The sequence below is a fragment of the Ahaetulla prasina genome, chromosome 1, assembly GCF_028640845.1.
Source record: "Ahaetulla prasina isolate Xishuangbanna chromosome 1, ASM2864084v1, whole genome shotgun sequence".
NCBI lineage: Eukaryota > Metazoa > Chordata > Lepidosauria > Squamata > Colubridae > Ahaetulla > Ahaetulla prasina.
In genome coordinates this window covers 321468268-321483249 of record NC_080539.1, presented here as the reverse complement: position 1 = coordinate 321483249, position 14982 = coordinate 321468268, and the positions used below count along the sequence as shown (strand labels likewise).

General features: G+C 46.9%; 1 protein-coding gene and 1 long non-coding RNA gene across 8 annotated transcripts in view; one reads left to right on the top strand and one right to left on the bottom strand.

Moving 5' to 3' along the window:
* GPATCH2L (G-patch domain containing 2 like) overlaps positions 1-585 on the bottom strand; it is a 47199-nt gene extending 46614 nt beyond the window's left edge. For 6 of the 7 annotated variants that reach the window (XR_009152626.1, XM_058162416.1, XM_058162414.1 and 3 more), the window contains exon 1: positions 427-585. The gene's annotated coding sequence lies outside the window, so the exon portion shown is untranslated. Of the gene's footprint in view, positions 1-145; positions 288-426 lie in introns of those variants that run through there. The other variant, XM_058162419.1, reaches the window with a different exon arrangement.
* Positions 586-766: 181 nt separating this feature from the next.
* LOC131190254 (uncharacterized) lies at positions 767-3522 on the top strand. The gene is made up of 3 exons (XR_009153274.1): positions 767-1535; positions 1647-1709; positions 3122-3522. It is a non-coding gene; the product is annotated as an uncharacterized LOC131190254 (long non-coding RNA).
* The last annotated feature ends 11460 nt before the right edge of the window (positions 3523-14982 follow it).

The following is a 14982-nucleotide window of genomic DNA, read 5'->3' as shown; positions in this document are numbered from 1 at the left end:
CCAGAGGCTGTTGCAAAACAAGCAACCTTGGCTGAAACTGGGGGAAACCGGTTCTAGACAGCGCCGAGAGGTTAAACAAATGGCGATCCAGTCCACCCACCCACCTTCTCCTCCCCAAACACACGGGGGAGGCGCGGGTCATCACCTGCTGCTGCTGCTGCTGCTGGAGGAGAGGAATAGCCGAAAGCATCGAGCGGTCTTCTGCCACCGGACGACAAGGGTCTTTCGTCCGATCCAGCGGGGCGCCTGTTCTACCTCCGCCCCCGACTCTCTCACACAAATCTCACCGCCCCCCCCCCCCGCCCAACTCACGGCGCCACCGCTGGTTTCCTGAGCTACCGACCTTCCCAAAACACCGGTCCCTCCCCCCCAAACTCCCGCTTCCCCCCAGAGGGCGAAACGACCCACCCCGCCAGTTCCCCGCACCTTTCGTTTCCGCGGCTAGGCCACCGACGCTCGACATCGGACGCTCCCCCCCTTCGCGCATCGGCTCCCGTAACAACCTCCCCAACTCCTTCACCATAGCCGCCACTCTAGGCCTTCCCGGCTCGGCGAGGAGGCAGCGCCAAAAAAAAAAAACACACCACTTCCGGTCCTGGGATGGGGGGAGGGAGGAGGCATGTCCTCCACTTCCTGAAACAATGACGCCACTCCTCGCCTCGGTACCAGCGGCCTGGAGGGTCACGCGGGCTCTCTCGTGCCGGCGCTCGGCACGAGGCCAGGCTTTGCTGTGCGGGCGGGGGAGGGAGGGAGGAAGGAACGCTGCTCTGCCGCCCCGGCGACTTTTTCCCTGTTAGGGAAGGACTCTCGCTTGATCACTCCGCTTCTCGCCGCGGGGAGCTGCTGAATCCGGCGGGATTTACATTTGAGAAACGGCGATTTTGCATAAGTGAGACCAACCCTCGGGCGCTCCGTGGGGAAGCCTCGGCAGTCGCGTCCGGAAAGGCGCCTTCGTGATCTCTCAAGAACTGGGGCGCCACAGTCGTTTCTGAAGAAGACCCGTAGCCCGCTTTTGCCCCTGACAATATTCCATGCTGTCCGATGGCGTTAAAACACACGGGCGCCCCTTTCACAGTTACTGAAGTGACACGTGTATTTGTGCTGAGGGGTGGCCGTGCCTCAACCTGAAGGGCGTTGCAGGCACAAAAGCCACTCGCCTACTCGTGTTTTTGCCGCTGCAGACTCATGTCAAGTCCTTCTCTAGATACAGAGCAATCTCTGGTTTAGGCACTAAATAACCAAACCAACTTGGCTTCAGTAGGTGCTGTATATCTCTCCCCACCCCCTTCCTTTTAAGTGATGATGGCTATTTACTCCTGAGTTGTTCTACTGTGTCCCACTGTAAACACCCTAGGAGTAGGCAATAGTAAATCACTTACCTACCACTGCCAGAAACAACAACAAAACACCCTGTTGGATGCATTTGGCCTTGAAGCCTTCAGGTATCCAATCATTCTTTTAAGTATTTATTTTTTATCTATCACAGATGGATCATTCGCCAGTGGAATATATTCATACATGATGCTCTTTTTTAGGTAGGACTTAAGTATACAACTATTACCTATCAAACTTGGGTGTTTATTTTAAGTAACAAACATTTTCATGTACTATGTACGCATTTCAATTGTATGTTTTTCTCCAATCAGAAAAAAGGACCTTTCAAATAGATTGCTGCCTCCTTAAACCATAAATGAAGCTGGTGTGATACTGTAATAATAATAATTATTATTATTATTATTATTATTATTATTATTATTATTTAATTTTTATACCGCCCTTCTTCCGAAGGACTCAGGGCAGTGAACAGGCAAATAAAATAATACGATACATTTCAATAAAAACACTATTTAAAAAACTTATTCTAATATCCTAAATTTAAAATACAATACAAAACATAAAATAAACCCCAATAAAATCCATATTTTAAAAAAACCCTATTAAGCCTGTAATGAAATGACTACTTTAGGGACAATTCAAGTTCCTTCATGAAATTCACTGGGTGACCATTGAGTAGCTCTCAGTCTTTTTGCCACTCTGTCTTGTTAAATTGAAATTTGAAATGCTGATTTTAGAGCACACATAAATCCTAGGAGTTCCTGAATTAATCCATTAATACAACTAGGAGTATCCCTCTAAACATGGTCTTGGAAAATAAAAGGATTTATTCACACATATTCCCAGTATCTTGTTTTATCAAATATTAAAGACAAGATCTCACAAGTTTTTAATATTCAGATATAAACACAGATTTCAGTTGAAAATGTCTGACATCTTGCAGAATCTTGGTTTTGGATGACATTAACATCGTGTAAGAACCTAAGATGTTGAGGATAAGATTGCCAAAATAATACAAAATGTTGTGGTCTCACAATGTTTTAGCTATTATGATTAATTATTATTATCTGGTGTCTGAAAAAATTACCATGTTCTGTCCTCACCATTTTAGTCAGCACATGTTTAAGCTTCTATGGGCTTATTTACAAAGTTGCGTTAACATTTGTGTCCATAATTCCTGAACTACTGGCCATGTTCATATGAAATATCCAATTATTTTTACTATGATTTACTCAGTCTAGGTCTGAATTTGCACAAAACAATGAATCAGGCTAAGGCTACACAACATTTAAAATAAAGTGCAGTTTAATAATCATGATTCATTCTGTCATACAAATACAGCCACTATAAAGATAGGACAGAGTTTGCTACTTTTAATTTTTTAACAAGGTTTAATTAGATGCACCTTATTGGTGAGATGGACGGCATATAAATTTAATAAATAAAATCAGCCCATTCCTAGAACATCAATCAGATTTCCATATGGGAATTTAATCTGATGTTACACTTCTTTGGGGTAGATATTCAGATGCCTTCTAAAAAATGTTATTTGTTGACATCTAAATGAATATATTTTTCTGAAGATTATTAAGATTATAACATGTCCATGGGAAAAAATGCCCGTTCAGTGGCCATTTCTAAAGAGTCCAAGCCATTGTTGGATAAAGGAGTTATAAAGATTTGTAGTGAGGGTAAAGGACACCGCAACCCTATCATTGGCATGAAGAGTGACTATTCACATTTTGGTACTAATTGCATTACACTAATTAAGCTTGCTGCTCTTTAGAAGGCCAGATCCTGAAGATGAAACTGAAATACTTTGGCCACCTAATGAGAAGGAAGGACTCATTGGAGAAGAGCCTAATGCTGGGAAAGACTGAGAGCAAAAGAAGAACGGCAGAGAATGAGGTGGCTGGATGGAGTCACTGAAGCAGTAGGCATGAGTTTAAATGGATTCCAGAGGATGGTAGAGGATAGGAAGGCCTGGAGGAACATTGTCCATGGGGTCGCGATGGGTCGGACACGACTTCGCAACTAACAACAACAAAATTAAGATTGAGCACTCAGAGCTGTGCATCCTGGGCCTTTGGAATATCTCTGTTGTTGTCAAAGGGGGCTCTCAACAGCTGAAGGGAGAGCATCTTGCTTGGTATGTTATGTTTTATATTCCTGTTAAAATCTGCCTACTAAAGTTATTAATAAAGCTTACATTTTCCTGATTCACTGGTTTCATTGTCTCTGAATCCTCAAAGAACTAATTGTCTGGCACCTGGCCACTGCCTGACTCTTGGCAAAACATTACTATGTTCCTAAATTTCATGTCACCTACCTGATTTATTGTTGTGTACATTCACTTGCTTCAGGATATGAAATTCTTACTTACAAAATTACCAGTGAGAAGTTCACTAACCTCTAGCCTTTATATAAATTAAGTAACATTTCTCCATATTGAAATTATGTCATGTGTGTATTCATTTAAAATTTATACTTTCTATTGGAATTTATCTTTCATTCTTGGCAAGTTACTCATGAAAGTTGTTGCCTTCTTTATCATAAGATTCATGTGACTTACACAATATGTGTTGTTTTTGTTTTGAGTTGCTTACTCCGTATGTGTTTGTGTTTATCTTGCACTCACAAGAAAGAAATCTCTCTTACATCAAATAGGGCTAATTTTGTCTATATTGGGTATGAGTCTACCAGGAAGGAAATAGTGTTAATTTTTTTTAAAAGTCATGGTCAGAAAATGTCCATTTAGGTATGTGTTATGAATCTGGGATTGCACATATTCTTTATTATTTATTTGTTTAATATTTTTATATACTGCTAGCCATTCGGAGTTTTTGCAGTGCATTGGGCAGTCAGACAGTTCCACTAATAAGTAAATATAAATAAGGCAGTGGCTTTCAAGAAATCCAATTATATCCATTGTGCATACAAGGAAACTAAATGAGCATTTAGCCACCAGTCTTTCCTCCTGCTTCAGGCTGTTTGCCTAATTTTAATTGCTTGAAGTGTCACATGAAATCATGCATATATCATTAATGAATCAAGTTAATTGTAAAATAGGGAATTTGTAAAAGTGTAAAATTACTCCTAAATAAAGATCCTTAGTGATGTCTTTGGGCTCTAGAATAATAACTTATAATTGAAATTTGAAGGGTGTTTTTTCAAAGCTCATTTTTCAGCATATTAAGTACATTTGATTGAATGCAGTGATAGCACTCCCACTCCTCTGCTACAATTTCATGATTAATATCTCACTCAATACGATAGTTTCTCCACAAACTTCTGTTTCTTTTATAATCAATCCTTCTACGCATGCGCAAGATGGCGGCTTACTGAAACGCCGGATCATCGGCTGATGGATCCCTGGCTGATGGCGATGGTTTGCGGTCGCCTATGCCGCTGGCTCCCCCCGGCCCGGTGAATAGTACATCTCAGCAATCGCGGGTGAGGTCTTTGGACCTCTTTGAACCCGCGGTTGCTGCGCTGGAGGCCAGAGGAACCGGAGACGGGGCGGATGAAGATGGCGGCCCTGCGGAGGTGCGTGGGCGGCTGGCCGACCCTCAGCTGTTCTCAGCTGTTTGGCGGTGAGCGGCATGGGTTTCTAGCGCCGCTACCGCTTCCATCAGGCGACACCCACCCTGGACTAAGCCGCATGGACCCGGCTCCCCCGCTCTTGTTGTCATCTCCCTGTTGGTTACAGGGTGAGCGGTGGGAGACGAACGGCCATGTGGAGGTGTGGGGGGGGCGGCGGATGCCAGCTTCGCCGCGACGCCCGGGTTGTGTGGCTCAGCATTTTGGCCCTCGCTTCTTCAAAACGTCTTTTCCATCGGCGGTGGAGGCTTGGCGGACTGGTGAAGGCGGCCTTGTGGAGATGGGGGGAGGGGGCTGCATGTTTTTCAGCTGAGATGGCGCTTATTCAGCTGCGCCTTGTTTGCACCCCTGGACTCCGCCTCCTTGGGCTTCTGGTTTCCAGCTTGTTAGATCATCTCTCCCACTGTGGATGGGGGCAAGTGATGGACATGATGACCATGTTGAGGCGTGGGGCAGGAAGGTGTATTCTTCAGCTGATACTGTGGCTACCCTCTACCCCCACCCCCGGACCTCCTTCCTGGACTGCTGGAACATCTCTCACGCAGACGGCATACTCCGGTCCAGCGGAACATCTACCTGGTGGATGGGCTGAGACGGTTTACGATCTTTTGTCTGCTAATCCATCAGGATATAAATGGACTTTACATCTTTTTAGGACGGACTGCCTGTCTCTTTTTTCCATCTCTTTTTTTCCATCCGTTACCGGACTCCAGAATGACATCCCAGTATAACATCTCGGCTGCCAAATGGGACATAGTCAGCTGATGGTTGATTCTATCGTTATTCGCAACAGGAACTCTTGCGCCTGCAGGTGCCCCGCCGCAGGAATGGCCCACCACACTATCGAGGGCCGGCCTCTATGACGGGTCTTGGGACCCACAGAGGTGGCATGCTAAAAGAAGGGTTTATGGGGTTTTTAGAAAGGGAATTTTAAGGGTGGGAGGGTAAGGGCGGGTAATGGGGTAACCCGTCGGGTAGGGGGCCAGTTCCTGCACATGCTCGCGGCGTTTTTTCTTTATTAGGTCCAGAGGTTATGGGGGGAGAGTGTGTTCCTATCTGTGAGGGTGGTTCTATTGACACGGTAAGTGGGAGAGGCAGATATGGCGGAAGCGAGGGGTCATATCAAGTTCCGGGAGCGCGTGCTCGATGTTTGAAAGCGATCACGCGCTCCGACCCCTTGACTTCCCCCGTTTCCCGGATGGTCAGGATCCTCAGAGCTTGGGCCTCCGGCTGATGTTGTGCAATGCTCGGTCCGTGGTGAATAAAGCCCCCCTCGTTTGTGACCTTATACAGGGGGGTTCCGCGGACCTTATGGGCATTACGGAGACCTGGTTGGGCACTGAAGGGGGCGTGCCCCTGGTTGAGTTGTGCCCGCCGGGTTTCCGTGCATTCCATCAGCCGAGGCCCAGGGTAGGGGTGGGGGTGGCGGTTGTGATTAGAGAGTCTAGAGCCGAGGAGACCACTGTACCTCAGATTGCGGGTGCGAATCCTCTTTGTGAGATGGGGTCATAGGTGTCAGATGGGTATGCTGATCACGTACCTGGCTCCTTGCTGCGTGACAGCTGCCCTGCCCGAGCTCCTGGAGGTGCTGGCTGGGGTGGCAGTTGAGACCCCCAGACTTTTAGTCATGGGGGACTTTAACTTGCCATCGTCCGGCTCGTCATCGACGGCAGCTCGGGAGTTCATGGCTTCCATGACGGCCTTGGACATGACCCAAGTAGTTGATGGCCCTACTCACATTGGGGGTGGCACCCTGGACCTGATTTTTCTCTCTGGTCAGTGGTTGAGAGATCTGGACTTAAAGGAATTAGTCATTGAACCTTTGTCATGGTCAGATCACTCTCTTCTTCGCCTGGACTTTCTGACCGCCATTCACCACCGCAGGGAGACGGAGCCGACACGTTGGTTCCGTCCCAGGCGCCTGATGGACCCGGATGGGTTCCGGACGGAGCTTGGGCCATTTCCTGAGGGTCTGGCTCACGGCTCGACTGAGGAACTTGTTGCGGCCTGGGAACAGGCCGCGGCGGGGGCCTTGGACCGTGTCGTGCCTTTGCGGCCTCTGACCCGGCCCAGCCCCCAACCGGCTCCTTGGTTCTCCGAGGAGCTGAGAGGGATGAAGCGCCGGAGAAGACGCCTGGAGAGTCTTTGGAGGTCTAGCCGTTCGGAAGCTGATCGGACACTAGTGAAGTCCTATACTAGGACTTACCTAGTGGCATTGAGGGAAGCGAGGCGTAGCTACGCCTCCTCCCTCATTGCATCGGCAGATAACCGCCCAGCCGCCCTGTTTCGGGTGACTCGCTCCCTCTTACACCAGGGGGAGCGGGATGACCCGTTGCAGGGACGTGCTGAGGAGTTTAACGGTTATCTATACGATAAAATCGTTCAGCTTCGGGATGGTCTGGACCAAGATTGCAGTGATACGGGCGAGATGTGTGAGGGCGGTCTTGGTGACATTGTGTGGGATGAGTTTGACCCTGTGGCTCCCGAGGACACGGACAGGTTGTTGGGTAGGTTGAATGCCACCACGTGTTTACTGGACCCGTGCCCCTCTTGGCTGGTGCTGGCCACTCGAGAGGTGACACGAGGCTGGCTCCAGGCGATTACGACCGCTTCTTTGGTGGAGGGTGTCTTCCCGGCCGCCTTGAAAGAGGCGGTGGTGAGGCCCCTCCTTAAGAAGCCGTCCTTGGACCCGGCTGTTTTAGGTAATTATCGTCCGGTCTCCAACCTTCGCTTCACGGCGAAGGTTGTAGAGAGTATGGTGGCATATCAATTTCCCTTGCACCTGGATGAAACTGTCTATCTAGACCCGTTCCAGTCCGGTTTTCGGCCCGGTTACAGCACGGAGACGGCTTTGGTCGCGTTGGTGGATGATCTCTGGAGGGCCAGGGACAGGGGTTGTTCCTCTGCCCTGGTCCTATTAGACCTCTCAGCGGCTTTCGATACCATCGACCATGGTATCCTGCTGCGCCGGTTGGAGGGATTGGGAGTGGGAGGCACCGTTTATCGGTGGTTCTCCTCCTATCTCCCCGACCGGTCGCAGTCGGTGTTGACGGGGGGGCAGAGGTCGGCCCCGAGGCGCCTCACTTGTGGGGTGCCGCAGGGGTCGATCCTCTCGCCCCTTCTGTTTAACATCTACATGAAGCCGCTGGGTGAGATCATCAGTGGTTTCGGTGTGAAGTACCAGCTGTATGCGGATGACACCCAGCTGTACTTTCCTACACCGGACCCCCCCAACGAAGCTATCGAAGTGCTGTCCCGGTGCCTGGAGGCCGTACGGGTCTGGATGGGGAGAAATAGGCTCAAGCTCAATCCCTCCAAGACAGAGTGGCTGTGGATGCCGGCATCCCGATACAGTCAGCTAAATCCGCGGCTGACCATCGGTGGCGAGTCATTGGCCCCGATGGAAAGGGTCCGCAACTTAGGCGCCCTCCTGGATGAACGGCTGTCTCTAGAAGACCATTTGACGGCCGTCTCCAGGAGAGCGTTCTACCAGGTTCGCCTGGTACGCCAGTTGCGCCCCTTTCTGGACCGGGATGCCCTATGCACGGTCACCACGCACTCGTGACGCCTCGCCTGGATTACTGCAATGCTCTACATGGGGCTCCCTTGAAGGGCATCCGGAGGCTACAGTTAGTCCAGAATGCGGCTGCGCTGGTGATAGATGGAGCCCTCGTGGCTCCCGTGATAACACCCATCCTGCGCAGGCTGCACTGGCTACCTGTGGCTTTCCGGTGCGCTTCAAGGTTTTGGTGACCACCTTTAAAGCGCCCATGGCATTGGGCCGGGCTACTTACGGGACCGCCTACTGCTACCGAATATCTCTCACCGACCCGTGCGCTCTCACAGAGAGGGTCTCTCAGGGTGCCGTCGGCGCGGCAATGTCGCCTGGCGACGCCCAGGGAAGGGCCTTCTCTGTGGGGGCCCCCACCCTCTGGAATGAACTACCCCCCGGACTTCGTCAGCTTTCGGACCTCCGGACCTTCCGCCGCGGGCTTAAAACGTATTTATTTAATTGTGCAGGGCTGAGCTAGATTTTAAATTATTGGTTTTAAATTGGGTTTTATTTGATATTTTAATTCTAAATTTACGGGCTTGTTAGAATCAGTTTTTTAATTGTTTTATATTGTATTTATATGTCTTTTAAATGCCTGTACACCGCCCTGAGTCCTTCGGGAGATAGGGCGGTATATAAATTTGAATAAATAAATAAATAAATAAATAAATAAATAAATAAATAAAAATAAAGGTAAAGGTTTCCCCTGCCAGTCATGTCCGACTCTACAAGGCAGTGCTTATCACATTTGATAAACACTTATTCACAGCCATAGAGCCAATGTTGACTGAAGATGCTTTCGTGGCCATGTGGGTAGCATGACTATATGCAAAATATGGAATGCTGTTAATTTCTCACCAAAGTGGTACCCATTTATCTACTTGTATTTACATGCTTTTGCTAGGTTGCTAGGAGTGGGAGTAAGTAATGAAACTCACTCTGTCATGCAGTATTTAGATCTTGAACTGCCAACAAGCCCAGCCATCTTAACCACTTGGCTGCCATGCCTGCGTAATATAATTATAGTTGTATTTTTTCTGCTCTTATGTCTAGCTATGCCTTCTCCTATTGCGCAACAATACTTGCAACTCCCTCTTTCAATTCCTCTTTTATCTACAAATTTATTTGATCTAATCCATTCAGATTATCTGAAATGTCAAATAAAATGAGTTTTGTGCATCCTCTTCTGCTTTATTCATTTTTATTTATTTTATTTTAGTTATTTATTTATTTTATTTTGTCAAGTACATATTAGATAATTTATATAAGTATAAGCATGAATTGAATACATAAAATGAATACATTAAAGGGAATATTAGGACAGAGACAGTAAGCACACTGGTGCTCTTATGCACGCCCCTTACAGACCTCTTGGAATGGGGTGAGATCAACAGTAGGAAGTCTAAGGTTAAAATTTTGGGGGTTTCGGGATGAAACCACAGAGTCAGGTAGTGCATTCCAGGCATTGACTATTTTCACTGCAGTTCAATATTCTAGTCACTCAGAGTCATGACATTGTGATAGGTGGCCATACAAATTGAAATAAATTTTTAAAATATCTGCTTTCTCATTCTTCTTTATGACCCTTCTGTTAACTTTTAATCCATGTAATAGTAGCAAGCAATATCAATTCATGATAAGAGTGGAGGGTGGTTAACAATATATGAGGCATTGCATCAATCTGTTTTTTAGATGTTAAATATTAAAAACACAGCTTTTTATTCATCTACTAATTTGGGAGTATTAGTCAAAGAAAATAATCAGATTGGCTTAACAAGCTTTGTTTTAAAATCCACATTAGGAATTCAGGCCTGTATTTGTATCAGCTTCTTACTCTCTTAATATACTGTATATATTCCATTGGTCTTCTGGCTTGGCTTCACGTGTTAATATACAATGTGTTCAGGTTCACTCAAAGAGATTGTCTGTTCCATAAGAACAGAAATTCATACAGGAATAATACTGGCTTAGTGCAGAGCAGCAAATGCCTAGAGGTTGTTTTAATGGTTGCATAATATTTCAGAGATGTTGTTTCAATCTTTCACATTGTATTCTTCCGCAGTGCATCAGATAAATATGAAATGATGCATTATTAAACTTTCCACAAAGTAATGTATTTGAAAATGAAGTCTTGATTCAGAATAAATCCAAACAGTAGATTGTTCTTTGCATTTAAAAAATATTTTATTTTCATTAAGGATATCTCCAAAATAGCTATGGTACATCTACAATTATTGTGGTGATGGTTGCTTTTGTTATATTCCATCTTTCTGCAAAAAGGGCGCTTGTGAGTTACAACTTTTTTTTAAAATCAAACAGTTTAAATCAGGGTTCCCCAACCTTTTGGACCTCAGGGACCACAAAGTTCATAATTTTAAATCCTGCGGACCACTAATACAAATCCAGTGCGCCACTTGCTGAAACCCCTGGACTCCCAGTGATGAGATGGGGTCCTTCAGGCACTCTCCCTCCTCTTTCTCTCTCTCTCTCCCCTCTCACTTTCTCTCTCTCTCCCCACCCCTCTCTCTCCCACTCATTCTCTCTCATTCTTTCTCTGATTCCCTCTGTCTCTTTCTTTCTCTCTCTCTCTCATTCTGTCTCTTTCTCTCTCTCTCTCTCTCATTCTGTCTCCTTCTCTCTCTCTTTCTCTCCCCCTCTCTTTCTCTCTTTCTCTGTCTCCCCCCTCTCATTCTCTTTCTCTCTCTCATCTAATGGGCCAGCCAGTGTCTTGGGGCTGAGAGGAAGTCAAGCATCTCCCTGAGAAACCGAAGTGCACGGAGCATCAACAAGGGCCAGCGAGATCCAGCAAGAGATGAAGCTTCGCTCCCGCGAATTTGGAGTGAATATGGAGCGAATTTCCATTTCCCCCCCTCCCCTCCCCTTGCCAGGCGAGGAGTGACTAGGAAGGGAGGGCGAGGGGCGCAGGGACAGCCACTGGTGGGTTCAGCTGACAGGAAGCTACAGCAGAGGGAAGAAACAGCCCGGGGTTCCCGCCACCCGTTGCTTCGGCCCGCCTGCACCGCCATCCTCCCCCCCTACTTGCACCATTACCTCATTCTGGCTGGCGAGGGCTGTGGTGCAAATAAATTCAAATAAAATTGATATAATTCCAAAAAAAAAACCCTGAGATTTCCAGCCCCACCATGAGCTGCCTGGCCAGCCCCATATTCCAGACCTCTAGCCACAGGATTGGCCATTGCTCATCCTGGAGCAGTTCCTCCACCCGGGTGCGCCACAGACCACCAACATTTTCTCATGGACCACCGGTTGGTGACCACTGGTTTAAATCACCATTAACTAATTCAAAATCAAAATGACTGGATTACAGAAACTCCTTAATGAAATAAAAAGCATTAAATATCTATTTAGTTATTCATAACACAACTTTTAATATTTGTAATAGTAATTAATGGAATCTACCAATAGCAACCTTGGTTTACCTCAGTATTATAAAAGATAGGTAAAGGTAAAGGTTCCCCTCACACATATGTGCTAATCATTCCCGACTCTAGGGGGGCGGTGCCAGTGGTGGGTTGCCCCTGGTTCGGACTGGTTCGCAAGAACCGGTAGTAAAACCAGCGGGAGGCTCCTCCTACTGACCCGGACATAATCAGGAAGCTTCTGCACATGCGCAGAAGCTTGTGTACGCGCAGCCCCATTGCGAACCGATAGTAAAGATAAATAGAGCCCACCCCTAGGTGGTGCTTATCTCTGTTTCAAAGCAAAGAGCAACGCTGTCCGAAGACATCTCTGTGGTCATGTGACCGGCATGACTAAACCCCAAAGGCGCATGGAACACTGTTACTTTCCCACCGAAGGTGGTCCCTATTTTTCTACTTGCATTTTTTACATGTTTTTGAACTGCTAGGTTGGCAGAAAATTATAAAAGATAAGTGTTACCTAAAGATAATACTCTAATTTAGGAGTCATGGCTGAACTCACATTTTACATTAATTCATAATTCCTTTTTTTTAATATTACACAGTGGCAGGTTTCATTCACCTTGCTAATTAGAAAATAAGCCACATTGTGACTTAGCATGAAGAATATACCAAACTGAGTATCTAGGAAGATACATGTTTAAATTAACAAATCAATTCATTTAGATTGCCAGAGGATTTCTACTTTTAATACAAACAGATTATGTTACACAGACTTGTCACATCAGAAAATGCCCCAACATATGCTGACTTCTCATGTTTTCAATTAACATTAAATTTTAGAGCTGCATATTTGTCACCGCTGTTAAATATAGTTCTTCAGATACTACAAGAAAAGTAGATATGTAATTTCCTCCAATATCTTTTGATATAAATTATTTTACTAATTTTCCATTACTTTCTGTCTTTTTTCTTTTACATCTTTCTTATCTGTTTATCTCAATCCTGTTTATTTCCTGTACCTCATGTTATTTAACTGACATTTACAGACACAGAACTTGTGGTATGCTGTCGTGTCCCACTCCTCCGCTGACGGCTGGGTCAGGGAAATCCGAATCAGGCTTGCCTCTGCAGCTCTGCCCAAAGTCCTAGCAAAGTCCTCAGAGTAGGCAGGAGACCAGAAAGTGACTTCAGCAAGATAAGTTCGACTTTTGCCTGACTCAGAGACTGCCAGAAAGTAGATCCTTTATATAGGCCATGGGGTGTGGCTCCATGACTCAGCACTCATTAAGGCCTGCCCCTCCCTTCTGTTGCCTCCGCCTCTCCAATCTTCTGATGCGAGGGTCACTCCAATCAGCTGTTGTTGGGAGTAAACCCTCCTCAGGCTCACCTGCTGTGGAGGAGGGGGAGGGGTCTAGCTGCTCCGTTTGCCTGGGCATGGAGTCAGGGCTGGGGCCGGGAGATGCTCCTTCTTCTGCAGTTTGTGTGGGCATGGAGCCAGGACTTGGGCCGGGAAGCATACATTCCTCAGTGTTCGGGAGCAGGTAAGAAGGCCCCGGCTGCTCTGAGGGCGGGCAAGACACAACATATGCTCTGATCAATGCAGAATATAGTATAACTATTACTCCATTGACAGAAGGCTATGGGAAGGCAGTAATATCTGAAGTGCTGTCACAGGAAGTGTAGAACTAGGGATTTATTCTCTATAGCTCCTCAAGATAGGACAAGAACCTACAAGTAGAAGCTCTAAATAAGGTCATCCAAAGCAAAAATAAAAAGGAATTTCCGAACCATGATAGCCATTAAGCAGTAGAATAGCCTGCTTCCTGTGCAGGCCCCATCACTATATTTTCAAACAAAAGCTGGGCAGCCATTTGCCTGGAATGGTATGAGGATTCCTGTTGTGTCTTGTCCGCTCTCACCGCAGCCGGGGTCTGCTTATCTGCTCCCGAACACGGAGGAATGTATGCCTCCCGGCCCCAGTCCTGGCTCCATGCCCAGACAAGCTGCAGAGGAGGGGGCACCTCCCGGTCCCAGCCCTGGCTCCATGCCCAAGCAGGCTGCAGAGGAGGGAGCATCCCCCGGCCCCAGCCCTCGCTCCATGCCCAGGCAAACGGAGCAGCTAGACCCCTCCCCCTCCTCCACAGCATGTGAGCCTGAGGAAAGTTTACTTCCAACAGCTGATTGGAGTGACCCTCGCATCAGAAGACTGGAGAGGCGGAGGCAACAGAAGGAAGGGAGGGGCAGGCCTTAATGAGTGCTGAGTCATGGAGCCACACCCCATGGCCTATATAAAGGATCTGCTTTCTGGCAGTCTCTGAGTCAGGCAAAGTCGAACTTATCTTGCTGAAGTCACTTTCTGGTCTCCTGCCTGCTCTGAGGACTTTGCTAGGACTTTGGGCAGAGCTGCAGAGGCAAGCCTGATTCGGATTTCCCTGACCCGGCCGTCAGCGGAGGAGTGGGACACGACAATTCCTGCCTTGGACAGAATGTTGGACTAGAAGACCTTTAAGGCAGGGGTGAAATCTAAAAATTTTCCCTACCAGTTCTGTGGGCGTGGCTTAATTGGTGGGCGTGGCTTGGTGGCCAGATGACTGGGTGGGCATGGCCAATAACAATAATAAAAATAATAAACAAAGTATAAAAAACAATAAGAGGTATCAAAAACCAACTTTCACACTTTACACACACACAACACAACTGACTCACACACAATGTAAAAGCAGCTGCACTTCACACTTCACACAGCCACAAAAAGCTCAGGCCGGGATAGCTTGGGCCGGGATAGCTCAGGCAATAGAGAAGCCTGTTATTAGAACACAAAGCCTGCAATTACTGCAGGTTCGAGCCCGGCCCAAGGTTGACTCAGCCTTCCACCCTTTATAAGGTAGGTAAAATGAGGACCCAGATTGTTGGGGGGGCAATAAGTTGACTTTGTAAAAAATATACAAATAGAATGAGACTATTGCCTTATACATTGTAAGCCGCCCTGAGTCTTCGGAGAAGGGCGGGGTATAAATGTAAACAAAAACAAAACAAAAAAAACCAACTTTCACACTTTACACGCACACACCTCATACACACACATACACACACACACATACATGCCACATA